Source organism: Hippocampus guttulatus, chromosome 1 (genome assembly GCF_054856545.1).
Source record: "Hippocampus guttulatus isolate MCC_2025c chromosome 1, RoL_Hgut_1.0, whole genome shotgun sequence".
NCBI lineage: Eukaryota > Metazoa > Chordata > Actinopteri > Syngnathiformes > Syngnathidae > Hippocampus > Hippocampus guttulatus.
Genome location: NC_141261.1, coordinates 31,755,019 through 31,771,924, shown reverse-complemented (window position 1 = coordinate 31,771,924; position 16,906 = coordinate 31,755,019). Strand labels below are relative to the sequence as shown.

Genomic DNA, 16,906 nt, shown 5'->3' with positions numbered 1-16,906 from the left:
CACACCTCTCTGGGCCTCCGTCAGTTGACTCACATCTTTCCGAGCCGCCTTGATCTTAGCCTCCAACCGTCTTTTCCATGGTGGGTAACGTATCTCATGGCTTCCATGGTTGCTCTTATAGCCAAGCATCTCAAGGATCACTGATGCTGAAGCGTATCTCCAATTTTGATTATAGTTTTTTCTTATGCCGCTGTTCAACCTACTGTTTCCGTGATCGTTACGGTAGGGATCGCCCTCAGTGCTGCATTCCCACTTTCCATGAGACTTTCAGGTGGTACTTCACATAGCCGTTGTAATCGGTTTCTAGGTTGCCCAGCTTTCATTCTCGCCATGATCTTAGCTTTCAGGTCAGTTGCTGCCTCGCTCAGCATTTCATTCATTGGGGCTGGCCTCCCAATCTCATCATCTGCATTCATTGGGGCTTGCCTCCCAATTTCTGGTATGACCTCCTCCTCTGATCTGGCAGCCTGGGGCCCTTCACCATGGAGCCTGCGTTGTACTTCATCAATCTCAAGTTGTGACAGCAGTTGCCGTTTGTGGATGTTGGAACACTGAGCTACTAGTTGTTTCGTGGTCAACCGTGACTGTGGGTTTCGAAGTAACCATTTAGCCCACATTCTCTGCATGTAACCCCTCTGACTAGGGTTGCTTGAGTAGTAGCATTCCAACAGAGCCATGTTATCGCATCTCGCCCATCTCCGCTTTGTTCCAGTAGCCCATTTTTCATCAAGGTGCTCTGGTTCCCCAGCACCTGACGCAGACCTTGTTTGGCCGGGCGACGTCTGAGCCGGCATGCCATTCATTTTACTGTCTCTCATTGTATGAGGTAGGCATTAGCGTGAAAGATCTTGCCCAAGGACCCACACTGGATGGTGTTATGTGCTCATTTTTTGCCCGAAGCAGGATTTGAACCACCGTCTCCCGTATGCCAAACCGATGCCTTACCAACTGAGCTATCCAGCCGCTTCATATATATATATATATATCTATATAAATATATATATATATATATATATATGTGTGTGTGTGTGGCTCTCGCTGAAATACATTTCCAAATATTTTGCTTTTATGGCTCTCTTAGTCAAAAAGGTTCCCGACCCCTGCTATAAATTGTCCATCGGTGCCAGTGTGAGCACGGATGGTTGTTTGTCTATGTGTGCCCTACAATTAGCTGACAACCAGTTCAGGGTGTACCTTGCCTAGTGCCCAAAGACAGCCAGGATAGGCTCCAGCATGCCCGTGACCCTGGTGAGCAAGAAGCGGTTCAAATAATGGATAGATGGATGACTGCGCTCTTTGATTATAGTTTTTTCTTATGCCGCTGTTCAACCTACTGTTAATGAGTGTAGGCGTTTGATTTTTAACCCTTTCACTGCAAGTCAGTTCTCTGATGCCTTAGATAAGTTTTTTGTTCCCTCTTCTAACACACAGGAACTCAGCTCTTGGTTCCACTCATCATGCCATAATATATGTTATTCAGTGGCTCCATTAAAACATATGCGATCAAAAGTAAGACCTGCGCAATGGCTTAATGAATGAACTCGTCCAGCAAAACAAAAATGCTGCAAAGCTGAATACAGGTGGGAAAAAAAGACATGTTCTTATCCAATCCTAAAAGACTGCTGGCGATGCAACCAAAGCAAAGTGAACGAGTTCAAAAGGGAACGAACAACCATCCATGCTCACACTCACACCCCCGGAGAAAACCCACGGCCCTGGGAGAAGCTCCGGCCTCACTGTGTGGGGGTTTGCATATTCTCCCCGGGCCTGCGTGGGTTTTTTCCGGGTACTCTGGTTTCCTCCCACATTCCAAAAACATGCAGGGCAGGCTGATTGAACACTCAAAAGTGTACCTAGGTGTGAGTGTGAGTGCGGATGGTTGTTTGCCTGTGTGTGCCCTGCGATTGGCAAGCAACCGGTTCAGGGTGTCCCCCGCCTACTGCCTGAAGACGGCTGGGACAGGCTCCAGCACTCCCCGCGACCCTTGTGAGGATAAGCAGAAAATGAATGGATGGATTGATGGATGGATTTAGTCAAGTTTATATGTATTTCAACTGTGATCTGCTTTCTCCCTTCTTTGTTACTGATTTGTTGCTTTACTGTTTTATATGTTAGTTGCTCCATGTACAGCACTTTGTCTGCAGCGATGGCTGTTTGAAAGTGCTCTATAAATACAGTTGAATTGAGAGTTGAGTTGAGTTTTTGCGCAATTAAAATGAAATGTAATTGCAATAAAAATATTGATTACCCTCATAAAGTTCACACACACACACACACACACACACACACACACACACACACGAACACGAACACACAAAGGACGAAAAACTATTCGGAAGGTCACAGAAGCGCAGGTGTCAAAAGTCCAGAACAGTTTCATCCATCGGATAGATGCTGATTTCCATCTCAATAAATTAGAGTCCCCAATACGGTGTCTGCATTCAGGTGACCATTGCACGTATCCAGATGATGCAAGAATGTCACTCAGTCGAGGCGACATATTTCCCCAACTGCAATATGAAGTTGACTTGAGAGCTGTTGTAACATTGTATTTCATCACCCAAGTCTTTTCACTTCTTTTCAGATAAGACAAAAAATAATTCCAGTAAACTTTATCATAACACGTCAAATCAGTTCAATATTTACCTGTCGTTGTTCCATTTCTCTTGTCCTACTCTTTTTTTTGTCATGTGAAAACAGAGCTGCACCAGAATAATGATAAAGTGGGGAAACAATTGGTATGAATGGACACCAGTGCAGTTGAATTGAGAAGAGCAGTTTCAAATCAAGAATTGCAGTTGGTTCACTGCAGTTTTTTTTTTTAATATAGTCAGATCTAATTACTGAGTTTAACCCTGCTTGGCATGTATGGCATCATTTTACAACCATTATTTTTCATCACAACTCCATTCTAATTTTCGCTTGCTGCCTTCTGCAGACAGCCTACTCCTGGGGGGCTCTCGTGACCTGCCTGGTGAACCGAAAGAGGGTAAGCGACGTGACATGACATGAAGTTTGTTTTTGGCACTTGTTAGAAGAAAGATCAGTGTCATAAAATCAAAGCAGGTGAAAATGCTTTTGCTGTGGGTTTTTTGGGGTGTGAACTAAATGTCACATTGTGCTTTTACCTCTTTGAGATATGTGAAGGTACAGCACACAGATTAGGGAATGGCTGAATGAACAGGGCAACCTTTTCACTCGTCATGCAGCGTGATGGCAAATATTTCATTTTTGTTCCAAGATTCCTGAAAATGCAACTGAGCTAATTAGATGAGAAAACAGCAGGTAGTCGCTACATGACAATCCCCCACCAGGTGGAAGTCAACAGCAGTCTAGCTGCTTCAATCAATTCTTCCGAGTTATCACCCATGGCTGTCACGCAATTTTCAGTCCCGCAAAGTAGCAATATCTCCATCAGTTGCAAACAGGGTTTGACTGGCATCTGGCATGCAGGACAGATGGCCCATGAGCCGGCATCTTTTGGGGCCGATGCGGTGCTATTTCATTATTATTTTCCTCCATTTTACCTCAAGGGACCCTCCCAAAATTTAGAGGGAGCAGATCATTAATCAATTTACAATATAGACAGCAAACTGAACCAATAAACATCAGTGGCAGGGCAACGTGGTAGCAAGGGATGGTAAGGAGTCATATCAAAATAAAAATTTTAGAAGAATCTGTCCTCAGAATATAACATGTGATTCTTTTAGTCGATGGCAATGCTAAATAAATCCATTAGCAACAGCATTGCTGGGAAGTGGATGTTGAGCATACTATCCACAGTCATAGTTTCATGAAATAAAATGCACAAATATCCAGAGCGTTGCTCAACACATTCACCTTACAAGTAGGAACAAGGTAAACTAAAAACAGCATTTAGATTTGTGAACAATGATGGGTTTTTTTTAGAGCTGTCAGTTTAGCGCGTTTTTATTGGCATTAATTTAAATGAATTTTAACGGGATTCAATTTTTTCTCACGACATTAACGCGGCACACGTCACAAGCGGATGTTACGTTGCTCTATAAATACACCAGAAACAAAACAACAAGCGCGTTGCAGAAGTCCACGCCCATGTCTGTTTTGCCAGCCACGGCAGCACGAGACACCGAAAACGGACACTTAAAGAGTTTATGAATGGAAAGTTTACTTTTAAAAAGTTGCCAGATTGATCCACTGACAAGACCAAAGTTATCTGTTCTTCTCTCTCTCTCTATCATACAGGTATACGATGTATGCCACTGACGCGATTGTTACTTGTTTGGAACTATTTTGTGTGGATGGTTTCAGTGTTCTGTGTCCATATAAATAGAGCGGGTGGAGCTTCTCTGTGTTCGTCTGACAGTGACAGTGCGCTGCAGTGGTAGCGACCTAGTGAAAATAAAACGTCTCCAGTGTTGCCATCGAACCAAGTGTAGTCATTCGAAATGAGGTCTACACAAAACCGTAGAGAGACTTCCGCGCAAGAAGGACCAACACAATCAACATAGCCTGACTGTGTTAGGGGGAGTGAACCCCCCCCCCCCCCCCTTTCAGAATGGTTTGCCCCAGCAGCACGGGGAAGTGCGTGCGCTTGTTTCTACGGCCGGCAGTTTTGAATACAGCGGCACATAATGAACACTGGTGTCTCGTTATTCTTCAACAAACATACAGAAACAGACTGCTGTGTTCAAAGCAAACTTGAGAAAAACGAAGTATGCAACCATGGTTTAAATCCACTATAGGCTGAGTACTAGTTTACCTTAGATGTGCACTTTATAATGTTATATTGCTCTGTTTTGATTTAATAAAAAAAGCTGTTAAAGCAGCTGTTGTGTGACAAAATATTTTTTTCACTGTTGTTGATGGACAGTAATATTGTGTGAGAGATTATGTATGAATAACTGCTCCAAGTGAAAAATGTTCATGTAAAATTGAAAATCGAAATTGTTATTTCAGTAAATATTTGCATTTGGCACATAGAAAATGGATTCATGATTCCATGTTGATGAGAGCATTAAAATGGGGAAAAATAGGACAAAAAATTTAAAAGGAAATTCAGAAACGATAAAAAATGTGTGAGTAATCACGATTGATTTTTTAGTTCATTTGAGTTAATTATGACAGTTCCATTTTTAATTAGATTAAATATTTTAATCGTTTGACAGCTCTAGTTTTTTTGTGTCATTCTGCTTATTTGATACATATTTGAATGACTCGGCCATCGATACATGATGCAAAACAGTGTCGTTTGTTTGTTATCTAGCAAACGCATGAGCATACACTTTAAGCAACGACAAATACATTGGAATTATCCAGTAAAATAAGCTCAGGAAAATGTTGCTTTTTCCTTTGACTCGATGCTGCTTGCTAATATTATGGTTGTGTTGAATAAAATTCTGGACACATGCATTTTATTCCAGGAAACCCTGAAGGTGAATGGTATCGCAAACAATGACTTCTCAGTTACAGGAAGGGTTGCGAACATGATCAGGTACGCGCATGCACCTGCACATGTACACAGAGGTGCACATGCAGGTGTGAATGCAGGCCTGTCTAAGCCAATAAACCAAGGCCGCTTCTTTATTCCAGCCCGCCAGCAAATGACAGTCCACCCCAGCTAAATCACATAGTTATATAAAAGGAATTCTATTCCGCAGATTAGTTCCAATCTCAAAATTGTTTTAATGGAGGAATTCCACATTCCAAACACATGTGTGGCATGTGAATGGAACACTCTAAATTGTCCCTCGGTGTGAATGGGAGTCTCTAGTACGCCCATAACTCTTGTGAGGAAAAGCAGATTGGAAACGGATGGATGGAATTTTTATATTTTATCTATCTATCTATCTATCTATATCTATAGATATAGATATAGATATAGATCAGACATGTCCAAAGTCCGGCCCGCGGGCCAAATCCGGCCCGCGGTCGAATTTCATCCGGCCCTCGGCCTCTGTCATAAAATCAGTGCTGTCTGGCCCGCAGGTTGGGCGCAATGGGACACGTGTTGCACGGAGTGAGGTCTCGTAGACTGGTGAGTGATGTTTCATAGAGTGCTGCTTCCCTCTAGTGGCTAAATGAGTAATAGCATTCATTAAATGAGTAATAGCATTTAGACACTAGAGAGCAGTAGCACTCTACGAGACATCACTCACGAGTCTACGAGACATCACTCCGTGCACATATTAACCTCCCAGTTTACTAAAATGGCGACAATCAACAGAAAAAAGGAAAGTTGACTGCGAGGGACGACGATTCAAGGATGGATGGAAATTGGACTATTTCTTCACTGAAATACGCAACAACTGTGTCTGCCTCATTTGCCAAGAGACAGTGGCTGTTTTTAAAGATTATAATGTCAAGCGACATTATCAAACAAGACACGCTGACATGTACGACACGATTACAGGCAAGGAACGCACAGAGAAATTGAAGCAGTTTGAAGCTCATTTAATCTCACAGCAGATTTTGCAAGAGCTCGAGAGTCAAACGAGAACGCCACAGCGGCGAGTCAAACGAGAACGCCACAGCGGCGAGTTACGCGGTAACAACGCTGATCGCAAAACGTTGCAAACCTTTCAACCAAGGTGAATTTATCAAAGACTGCATGATGACGATGGTGAAATAAATATGCCCGGAGAAGCAGCAAGAGTTTGCCAAAGTCTGCCTGGCACGTAACACTGTGGCACGCAGGATTGAAGAACTCTCAGCGGACATCAAACGACAATTGGGAGACCGAGGAAAAGAGTTTGATTTTTTTTCGCTGGCTTGCGACGAAAGCACAGACGCCTCGGACACTGCTCAGTTACTTGTTTTTCTGAGGGGAGTGGACAATGAAATGAACGTGACTGAAGAACTACTGGACCTCCAGAGCCTGAAAACCCAAACAAGAGGAACGGACATATTCTCTTCTGGAAAGAAGCGCTGCCGTGGAATAAAATTTCTGGGATTATTACTGATGGTGCACCATCCATGACCGGCGATCGAAGTCGACTAGCAACACTAATAAGTAACAAAGTAAGTGAAGAAGGGGGTAAAGCTGTAAAACTTCATTGCATCATTCATCAGCAAGTTCTGTGTGCCAAACATCTCCGATACGAACATGTTATGAAACCGGTGATAAAAACTATTAACTATATCCGCTCCAGAGCGCTATGCCACCGTCAGTTTCAACAGTTTCTAAGTGAGATTCATGCGGAATATGGAGATGTTGTCTATTACACTGACGTGCACTGGCTCAGTCGGGGTTCTGCACTGTCACACTTCTATTCTCTTAGGCAGCAAATCAGTGAGTTTTTGGCTGAAAAGGGACAACCTATGCAAGAACTAAGTGACCCTATGTGGCTGTCTGATTTGGGTTTTCTGGTTGGTATTACAAAGCACCTTAATATCCTCAACACCAGTCTCCAGGGACCAGACGCAGTCATAAGCCAATTATATTCACATATCAAAGCCTTTGGAATTAAGCTGAAATTGTTTGAAAGACATCTGTCGCAGACCCAACCCAATACTGCACACTTTCCAGCGCTGCAAGAAATCATGACCACATTCCCACAGAGCAATGTCAGTGCGCAAACGAGGAGGTACGCATCAGCTATTTCATCTCTGGCTGAAGAGTTCAGACAACGCTTTTGAGATTTTGCAGCTATTGAGAAGGACATCGCTTTGTTTTCCTCACATTTTTCCGTGCACACAGATGATGTTCCAGACCACTTGCAGCTGGAGCTCATTGAGTTGCAGTGTGACGCTAAGAGCCGCAGTCGGCACCAGCAACTTTCTCTCGCCAACTTTTACCGACAGCTGAATAAGGACAGGTTCCGAGAGATTCGAGCGTTTGCTAAGAAAATGCTGAGCTTGTTTGGGTCGACGTATTTGTGTGAGAGGACATTCTCGGTTATGAACATAAATAAAAGCTGTGTGAGGACACGGCCAACGGACGATCACCTGCGAGACATTTTGCGCATCAATACCACTGCTTTTGAGCCAGACCTGCCCTTTGTGCTTCAATCCAGATCTCAATATCACCCGTCACATTAAGACAAACAAGTCATTTGTCAGCTGGCAATAAGTCTCTGAATAAATGTTTGTTAAGATCTACATCAGTCCTAAGTTTCATTCCAGAGTAAAATTTTAAAAGTTCAATCAACATTTATATTGACTGATATGTCATATTTCAAATGATCCCTGCAGTTGTGAATATGTGTATTGCTTGTTCATTTCCCTGTTGTTCGAGTCAAAGGTTTTGTGAGTATTGAAAAGTCATGGTGATACATTTTATGTTTCAAATGTTGCAATTTGCACTCAGGAGACTTCTGTTTAAGAAAAAGTCAAGTGAATATTCAGTTGCATGTGATATACCTGTTTCAAATGAACCAAAATAAATTCTTAAGATTGTTGAAATTAAAATAAAAATGGAAATGTGAAACACAGACTGGCTTACTAAAATTTGTTTAACAATATTGTTGTTCAATGTAAAGAATGTCAGCCAAGGTCGGCCCCCCGACATTTTACCACATAAAATCTGGCCCCCTTGGCAAAAAGTTTGGACACCCCTGATATAGATATCTATCTATCTATCTATCTATCTATCTATCTCTCTCTCTCTCTCTCTCTCTCTCTCTCTCTATAAACACACACACAACATTGGGGGGCTGGTGTATGTGTCACTGCAGTAGTAGATTTGCCTGACTTTAGCGCAGGCAGCATGGTTCCTGAATTCCAAAATGGTGTGAACGTGATTGTCCATCTTTATATGTGCCCTGCGACTGGCCTGTGACCAGTTCAATTCAGCTGGGATCAGCTCCAGCTCCCATGCAACCCTAAACAGGACAAGTGTGGGGGGGGGGGGGGGGGGGCGGGATGAATAGATAAATGCTGTAGATTACAGTGGTGTGAAAAAAAAATTTGCCCCCTTCCTCATTTCAGATTTTTTTTTCACGTTTGTCACACTTAAATGTTTCAGATCATCAAACAAATGTAAATATCAGTCAAAGATAACACAATTAAACACAAACTGCAATTTTTAAATGAAGGTCTTTATTATTAAAGCAGGAAAAAAATCCAACCCTACATGGCCCTGTGTGAAAAAGTGTTTGCCCTCTAAACCTAATAACTGGTTGGGCCACCCTTAGCAGCAACGACTGCAATCAAGCATTTACAATAACTTTCAATGAGTCTTTCCCAGCGCTGTGGGGGAATTTCGTCCCACTCATCTTTGCAGAATTGTTGTAATTCAGCCACATTGGAGAGTTTTCGAGCATGAACCGACTTGTCAAGGTCATGCCACAGCCTCTCAATAGGATTCATAACAGGACTTTGACTAGGCCATTCCAAAGTCTTCATTTTGTTTTTCTTTAGCCATTCTGAGGTGGACCTGCTGGTGGGTTATGGGTCATTGTCCTGCTGCAGAACGCAAGTTCGCTTCAGCTTGAGGTCATGAACAGAAGGCCTGAAATTCACGACATAATTTTTTGGGAGACAGCAGAATTCATTGTTCCATTTATCACAGCAAGTCTTCCAGGTCCTGAAGTAGCAAAACAGCCCCAGACCATCACACTACAACCACCATATTTTACTGTTGGTATGATGTTCTTTTCTGAAATGCGGTGTTACTCTTACACGAGATGTAACACTAGCTAGCCCTACATTTCTGTGAGGGGGATGTGCTAACCAGTCACCAGCTGCCTCCCAAAACAAGCAAACAAACAAACAAATGCACAATTAGCAAAAACATCCATCCTTCTATCCTTTATCTGAACCACTCCATCCTGACGACAGTCACGGGTGTACTGGAGCCTTTCCCAGCTGTCATCGGGCAGTAGGCGGGGGACAACCTGAAATGGTTGCCAGCCAATCAAATGGCACACAGAGATGAAGAACCACCCACGCTCACACTCGCATTTAGCGACAATTTAGAGTGTTCCATGAGCCTGCCATGCATGTTTTTGGACTGTGGGAGGAAGCCGGAGCACTCGGAGAAAACCCATCAAGGCACAAGGAGAACATGCAAACTCCACACAGGAACCCTGCATCTCTGCACTGTGACGCGGATGTGTATACCAGTCGACCACCATGCCGCCCACGAGCAAAAAACAGTCTACCTAAAATCAAGTTTCATGCTGAGAACAAAAGTCAGTTTTAAGATGAGTTTTAAAGATGGCCGGCAAGGGTGCTTGACTAATGTTTAGTGCAGTGGTTTTTAACCTTGTTGGAGATACCGAACCCAACCAGTTCATTTGCACATTCACTGAACCCTTCAATTGTGAAACACAAAAATCTTACTTTTTACCAATTCAAGACAACCCCCCCACACATTTATTAAAAACAGAAAAAAATTAAATAAAATTTTAAGACATAAGTATATATGTTTTTAATTTTACAATGTACAATCACGACAGTAACACGTTGACTACTGAGTGAACTAAATTTCCCACAGCACTTATTCGACGAGCAATGTAATGTGATTATCTGCAGCCAGTGATGGCCAAGCGGGCGTCATAACTAATTGACATGTTGAGTCGGGTATGTCTTAACCTCCAGGGTAGAGGCTCCGTCGAACCCCTGAGACCGATTCACCGAACCCCTTGGGTTCGATCGAACCCAGGTTAAGAACCACTGGTTTAGCGGGAGGTCATTCCAAAGAGAGGGACCGGCAATGGAAAAGTCTCGAATCCTTTCAGCCTTTGCTTAGTCCTTGGTACCTTTCATCGCCATTAAGCGACCATCCAGTGACTGTGGTTCATTTTTCTAACTTGCTTTCTATTTATGGCAATTCCTATGCTTTTAATCCTATTACAATGAAGTTTGGGATTTTTGTGTATGATAAATTAATCTGTCACATTTTTTTCACTTTGAAGAAGAAGCTGTGAGATGAGACTTAAACTTGTTTCATGAAGCACGATTTCAAATGCACATGATGTAACCCAGTTCACTCCAGAGACAGTTGACCCCGAAAGCAACGACCCCCAGAAATGGGCAGGGAGTTTCACATGGGCAAGTTTGTTGTTCTCAAGTTAAGAAGACAGTTCCCAAGCCTGGCATTGGACCAAGCCCATAAGCAAAAAAAAGGGGATGGAGGAGCCATTGGATTTTTGGGAGCATTTTGTTGCCCTCATGGATGGAAGCTTAAGTGGAACCACTGCTGTGGGTGAACTAAGACTTAAACACTCTGCTCACAAGCAAAGGCCTTCCAATTTAATTCAGACACCAATCGTCACGCAAACTGAGGAACATAACAGATATGTTGGTTACTTCCCATTGCAGCCGTCTGTCACAAACTGAGAGTTTCTGTAAGTTAGGTTGCATCCAGAGATCCAAGTGCTTGAATGGAGCACTTCCATGCACTCTAAAGCTGTCTGTGTGACCTGTAGCGCCAAGAGCAGGGGTCTCAAACTCAATTTACAGGATGGAGAGGCCGCTGGAGACAGACTCTGAGCGTGTCTGGGACGCATCACATATTTCAGAAAAAAAAGAGATATTCCGGTTCACAAGGAATGATCATCTTATCAGCCACCTCTGCAGGGAAATGATCACAATCCTGATCATTTGAATCAGGTGTGTTGGACGAGGGAAACATCTAAAACTCTGAAGGACCGGAGTTTGATACCTGTGGGTGAGTGTACAGTATTAATAAAAGGTACAACTCATCTGATCTTTTCTCTTTTCTTTTGTAGCTTTTCTTTCACTCTTTTAAAGAAACAAACAATTTTCATACAGGGAACTGTATTACAGATCACAGGAATTTTTATCATTATTAATATTAATTCAAAGAAAACGCATGAGACAAACTTTTAAAAAATATATTTTTTTTCCATGTCTGAAAGTTTTGTTGAATTTCTTGACAAGGACAGAAAGTCTCTGTGACCTGTCTCTGGCGAACATCTTTGCAACCGTTTACAACCTTGAGTGAAAAGGGACGAAAAAAAAAATACAGTATATCAACATTGGCTCCCTTCACAAACTCGGCCACTCAGTGGGATAGGGTCTCTAAAACCAACAGAAAATGTCAAAAAGTTTGAAAACCGGTTGAATGCGGATAAGAAGCTTTGACCAACAACGTGAAACAAATCTAAATCCTCTGTAATCCTGTTGCTTCATGGGGACACCAACACATTGTACATGCGTCCAAATTCACACAGAATTTGACACATGACAAGTATGTGCCTGTGTGAATCACACTTGGTGCATCACAGCACTTTGTTTGGCCATCATGAGGACAGAGACAGGAGCTAATCGCTGGGAAGGACAACATTATCAACACGCACCATCAGCAGTTGGGCCCCCGCAAAGATGTGTCCTCTCTCCACTGCTCTTCTCCCTCTACACGAACAACTACACCTCAACGCACCCAGCCATGAAACTCAGTTAGCATATGGCACCACAGTCATCGGCATCATCAAAGACGCTGATGAGTCTCCGTACCGACAGTAAGTGGAGCAGCTGGCGCTTAACACACTCAAGACTGTAGAGATGATCGTGGACTTCAGAAACACACTTCGCCATGGCTGTCCCTCACATTATCCAACTGCTCTGTGATCTTCAAGTTCATGGGTTCACAGTCTTTCAGAACCAGAAGTGGGAGGCCAACATCAATTCCATCCTCAAAAAGGTGCAGCTGAGGATGTACTCCATGCAGCTGCTGAGGAAGCATGAGGTTGTCACAGGAGCTGCTGAGACAATTCAACACATCAGTCATGGAATCAGTCCCGTGTTCCTCCATCACAGTCTGGTTTGGTGCCGCAGCAAAAAAAGGACAAAATCCGACTGCAGTTAGGACTGTGGAAAAAAAAAATCATTGGTACCGCCCTACCCACTCTTGAGGACTTGCACACTGCAAGAACCAAGAAAAGGGCACAGGAAATTCTCCTGCAGCCCCATCCCACACACTGCCCACTAGCTACTTGAGTTAGGCGCTATCGAACCATGCGAACCAAAACTCGCAGACATTCAATCAGCTTCTTCCCTCTCACCATTAACTCTCTCAACAGTGACTGAAAACCTATCGTAGTTTGATGTATTTATGCACACCACTGTGGGATAGTATTACCGCATTGTTCATCGTAGCTCTAGCTCTATACATATTTGCACAACTGTCGTTGATCAATAATCCATTGCGCTAGACACTTTAAAGCACCCAAGGACTCTCTACATCAGGGGTGGCCAACCCGCAGCTCGCGTGCCGCATGCGGCTCTTTGGCTGGTTCAATGCGGCACCCGGGCTTTCACACGACAATTGTCAAAAACGCCTCGGCGATGGCGCTGCCATTAAAACAACGGTGCTTAATACATAGAACGTACTACGTCAGCCTATCACCAATCCCCTTACTTGACTGACATAGAGGGCAACCAATCAGATGACTGGATCACCGCTCATGTGCAGACAACGGCGCTAAGTGCTAAGCTAGTGAGCGAGTTACCTCTGTTTTTAAGGCAGGGGTGCCCAATATGTCGATCGCAATCGACCAAGAGCCAGCAGACTGGTCCCAAGTCGAACGCGAGCAGTGGGAGGAGGAAATGGGGGGGGGGTTTTGTGTGTTTGTTTGTGTCTTTAGGTTTCATTTATGTTCGGGCACTCAGGCTGTTGCTTGATGCATACGTGCGCGAGTGCATGGCCATGTGTGTGTGTTTATATGCCTGCACGGTGCACGATCGGGTCTATCGTGGGAGGTTGGTCGCTCCAAAAGTCGATCTTTGGGCAAAAAAGTACGTGTCTGTGCGTGTGTGCGCGCGCGTGTGTGTGGGTGTGGGTGTGGCTCTTTGCAGTAACGCAGTAAAAAAATTGGCTCTTAGTCTCTGACTGGTTGGCCACCCCTGCTCTACATAATTGCACACCCAATGTTGGACTACAATTATGCTACTGGTCACTTAGTAATGATGCAACGATTATTTGCATCAACTACACAACCGTCATAGTATTGTAAGTGCTGCACCACTGATCGATTTATCTTTGCTCAATGACTCTCTGAATTGTGGCACAGCTGTCATTGGGTTGTATTACTGCACAATATGGTATCCTTATATTCTGTAAAGTCTTTCTATACTTGCATTTCATGTCTTTGTTTATCGTAGTATGTTGCATGTTACTGCAATGCTACTGAAGCTCAAGCTACCGGAGATATATTCCTTGTGTGTTTTACATTATTGGCCAATAAAGATGATTCTGTTTCTGATAAGGCATAACCTTTGGACCTTAAAGACCAAAGAATTTGTGTCGCTGCCCTTGTTCCTTGCCGCAGACCCAAACTACTGCTGGTATGAACTTTTTAAGACTAGGAGTGATCAGAATACTACAGTTAAGGCTAACGAGGCTAACCTCCATGTCACAGGTGTCAAATTCAATGCCTGGGGCCCAGATCTGGCCCGCCACATATGTTTATGTGGCCTGCGAAAGCAAATCAAGTATGGCAACATCTACAATGCTTGCTAAAATCTGTACCAAAATATCAAATTGCCATATGTAATAAATCCTAATATTTATATATTGCAAGCATAATCTTCTTCACATTATTACAGTAACTTCAACAATAATTAAATAAAATATTACTTTTGACTTCGGATTTCAAAAGTAGTTATGCCTCAGTTTGTCACGTACTGTATATGTAATAATATGAGGAGGTGATTAAACATTTATATGGTTTGACAGTCATAATGGTCCTCAGAGGGAAACTGTATCCACAATGTGGCCCGTGACAAAAATGAGTTTGACACTTCTACTCTATGCCCTTCCACAATCAGATAAAATCTCGGGCCAGCGCAAACGAAAGACTGTGTTGTCTTCAAACATATTTCAGATCTTGTTGCTCCGACATTTTGTTGATTCTCAGAGTGTCAAAGTCTGGAGGCTTCAGCAGACGGACAAGTCAAAAGACGTCTTTAAATTGGCTGATCGAGCAACGAGATGCCAATAAACTTGACAAGAGATAAGTTAACCTCAAGTTTTGAACGCCGATGCGGAGTAGCAAAGTTAAAGAATCCACTAATTGGTTCAACCTCTACCATAGAATAAGATGAATTGCAAAGTGCTGTTTCGGATGCAGTTTGCATTATCGAAGGAGACATTACATGATTACAATCATAAACTGACAAAAGAAGCGGAGCAGAGCGGCCTAAAAGACCAGCTCATTGTGCAATATAGTTGGAGCCACTTTCAAATTTTGTGCAACACACTAGAAAGTCTGAATGTAGTGTCACTGACCAACCTGACACCAAAAAGACAATCCTTGACATTCCACGAGAAAATATTATGTTTGTGTATCTTAGATGCACTAAGCCCACTCAGCATCAGTGGTAGGTACTTGTTGCTGGAGGAGCCCATTGCACCAGGAGTTCATGAACCCTGGGTTTTTTAAATGCCAAGAGTACCATGGTGTTCGAGCCAACTCATGTCATAGATATATATGTATGTGTCTCTCTGTCTTTCTGTCAGGGTGAGCTTGAGCAGAAGCTATCCTAGCTAAACGGAGCTTGGACTGGTCACCAGCCAATATATCGCAGGGCACATAAAGAGACAGAAAACCATTCACACTCAGTTTGAGAAACTTGGGAGAGCAATTATACCATCGGTGATATAATATGCACACACACATGCGCTCGCACACATAACTATTTGGGGTGGAGTACTTTTTCCTCCCCGGTCTTTGCAGAAGCTTAAACTTCAACTCATCCTCAAAGAGCAGCATGCTGTATTTCCCAATTAACTGTGAGCAAGGTTTGTGCTCTAAGGATGTGGAAGGAAATGTCTGACCTAGAAATTGCAGTGTGATTGAAGATCTAATTAATGTAGCAACTGATTGTTTATCATATTCAAACAATAAAATACATCTCATGCCAAATTTACCCTCATAATAATGCTCTCAAATACACTTCCCTATTAGTGACACCGTTCTCTCTACTACCACTGCTTTCAGCCATTGATGTATTCTCACTCCCCCTCCATTTTCCTTTTGATCTAATCCTGATTTCTCGATTGCCCGTAATGGTTAAACACTTCCATCTAGTGTCTGATCTTAGGCACGACACCTTTACGGCCCCGTTGTTGGGGAAGCCCCACTTGACATTTCTGCTTGTGTCTCCGTTTTTCTTCTCTCTCCTCATTGATATTGCAAAACGTATACCTGCATTATGATGATCTATATACCCTACCTGTAGGTGAATACCATGCAACGTGGGATATTTGTTTTTTGGCTGCTCTCTGTGCCAGGACATGATGTGGACCACCAATAAAAAAATAGCAAATTGTTCATGTCTAGCCACCGCCAAGCTATTTATCATTATTTTGTTTGTTTGTTTTGCTCCATCCATATCTTCTATACTGCCACAGTTCAAGTGTATGAAATGTCAGTTCAAAAAGAAGGTAATATGCGAGCTAAACTGAGTTAATTACTTGGAAGGAAGACGCATGCTTTTTCTTTTCATTTCAACAGGTAAATTGATTCAAGAATAGACAATGACTTTTCTGCTGCTCAGAATAATGGCAGAGATGTGCTCTTTTGACATTAAAGTGGTTAGCTTACTCGCTCACTAGTCTGCTAGTAGACTTGCTATTCTGTTTGCTACATTTCTGAGACAACCTGAAAAACATTGGTATACTTGTGACTATGAGTTAATACGTGCCACAAACCTGATCTGTCACTTTAGAAGTGACTACTCCGCAAACAGGTAGTCTCGCCGTCCAGAGCGGAGCTGGATGCTGAAATCATGAAAGAAAGCTTGAGTATGGAAGAAAGCGTGAGACTGTGACAATGTGTCAATGAGGAACTCAAGCTTAAATACTGAGAGACATGAAGCCATGCCCAATCCTATATGACTTAATAAGGTCATACAATAAAGGACCATGTCAACTGACAACATACAGTTACAACCAGTCATAGTACCCAACCCCTCAAGGGGCACCACTAGGTGCTCTACAGGCATATGAAGGAACTCC

At 43.0% G+C, this 16,906-nt stretch overlaps 1 long non-coding RNA gene across 7 annotated transcripts in view; it reads left to right on the top strand.

The window, feature by feature from the left end:
- Positions 1 to 16,906, top strand: part of LOC147211355 (uncharacterized) — a 148,953-nt gene that overhangs the window by 49,219 nt on the left and 82,828 nt on the right. For 6 of the 7 annotated variants that reach the window (XR_015102547.1, XR_015102545.1, XR_015102543.1 and 3 more), the window contains exon 3: positions 2,939 to 2,989. The exons of the other annotated variant lie outside the window; for it this stretch is intronic. This is a non-coding gene — a long non-coding RNA (uncharacterized LOC147211355). The remainder of the gene's footprint in view (positions 1 to 2,938; positions 2,990 to 16,906) is intronic. 7 annotated transcript variants of the gene reach the window in all.